Below are 1,954 nucleotides of genomic sequence, written 5' to 3' on the forward strand. Positions count from 1 at the left end.
TACCTTTGTGGGTTAAAACTATGCCAAGGGCCTATTCAACATCTATCTTTGTTAGAGATAAGATGATTCCATGGTTTTTCAGTTTTTCTGAAAGACATTGGAGATGTTTTTTGTGTTCATCTCTTGTTTTAGATAAGACCAGAAAATCATCGATGGTTGCCTAAACACTTCCATAGTTTCATTTACTTTGGCCTTTTGCTTGTCATTTGAAATGGATCTTTTTAAGGCATTCGGAAATACAGCTTTTGGTTCAAAAACCTTTTTAGAAATTTTCTTTGAAGTCTCTTTAACACAAGAAGTTTTCAAATCATTTTGCAAATCTTTCTTTTCAAAATCACTTTTCAAATCACTTTTCAACACATTCTCATTTGAAAGATCATGCATATGCAATGAAGGAGGAATATGATATGAAATGGGACGGGTGTCAACTTTTGGTTACACCGGTTCACTCTTTTCATTGGACATACCTACTTGGTTGTCCACAATCTTCCCACTTCTTAAGGTAGTCACCGCATTCACATGCTCTATTGTGTGACCTTCCAATAAAGAATGGGTCTCCACAGCACATTGTTGCTTAGGTGGGGCATTCAAAGGCATTTTCCCTTTCTCTCTTGCATTCAAAGTATTAGCTATTTGCCCTACTTGGGTTTCTAGCTTTGCAATGGATTGAGAATGACAAATAAACAGTTGTGTGTTTGCCTCTAAAGTGCCTAAAGCGGTTAAAACTTTTTCTTCAAAAGCGGCACTTCTAACATTTCCTTGGGAATATGATGGTTGATTAAGAAAATGAGAATTAGAGAATTGGTTTCCTTGTGATTGGTATGATGATCTAAAACCTTGGGAACCTTGCCTTTGTAGTGAAGGTGGAATGTATTTAACTTGAAAACCGCTTTGGGGAGGGTTTGAGCCTTCCCCTTGGTTTTTCCAAGAGAAATTCGGGTGATTCCTCCAACTAGGATTGCAGTGATTGCCATAAGGATTGTTCCCTTGATTCACAAATGTTTTATTTACTTGTTCATGATGCTCACCTTGCACATGTCCATTGGGACAATTAGAAGTAGAATGTAAAACATATGAACAAGTCATACATGTCTCATTAGATACATGATGAGAATGGTTAGGGAAGGAAGATACTTAATTCGCCGAGTTTTGGTTGATCAAGAATTGATCAAACCTTTGAGATAATGATTTCATCTCGGTGGTAATTTCATTGGAGTGGTCGACTTGATGTAAGCCAACGCTCTTCCTACCACTAGAATTTCTACCATTCTTCGAAAATAAGGTTCGATGTAAAGAATTTTCACTCATGTTCTCATAAAGACACCACACGTCATCCTTATGCCTATCAATGTAAGAGCCACCCATGGAAGCATCAACCATGCCCTTGTAATTGTCCGATAAGCTCTCAAAGAAATATTAAACTAATTGCCATTTGGGCATGTCATGATGTGGACACTTCCTAAACAATTCATTAAAGCGTTCCCATGCCTCATGAAATGTTTCCCCATCCCCATGTGAAAATTCCCTAATTGAAGTTCTCATGGCATTGCTCTTAGAAACTGGATTGTAATTCTTCAAGAACTTTTGTTGCATTTCTGCCTAAGAAGTTATTGAAAAACGCCTAAGATTTGTTATACCAATATTTTGCCTTGTCTTTAAGGTTGAATGGAAAAAGTTTAAGCCTTAAGACCTCTTCCGTCATGTCCATGTATTTTACGGTGGAACATACTTCAAGAAACTCATCCAGATGCTTGTAAGGGTTTTCACTTGGAAGTCCATGATAGTTTGGAAGCATTTGAATGGTTTATGGTTTGATCTCATAGTGGTGTGCTCTAAATGGTGGCAATTGGATGCATGTGAGTGCATTATATTCATTAGACACATAGTGATTTCTTAAAGTAAGGGAAGGATTATCAATTGGAGGTGCAACGTGGGCACCTTGATTGCCTTGAAT

The 1,954-nt window shown here is 37.5% G+C and overlaps 1 pseudogene; it reads left to right on the forward strand.

The window, feature by feature from the left end:
* Positions 1 to 1,438: 1,438 nt before the first annotated feature.
* Positions 1,439 to 1,537, forward strand: LOC132310607 (small nucleolar RNA R71; annotated as a pseudogene).
* The last annotated feature ends 417 nt before the right edge of the window (positions 1,538 to 1,954 follow it).

This window comes from Cornus florida, unplaced genomic scaffold, assembly GCF_030987335.1.
Source record: "Cornus florida cultivar Cherokee Brave unplaced genomic scaffold, ASM3098733v1 CherokeeBrave_3.0.0_Hap2_Chr05, whole genome shotgun sequence".
Lineage (NCBI taxonomy): Eukaryota > Viridiplantae > Streptophyta > Magnoliopsida > Cornales > Cornaceae > Cornus > Cornus florida.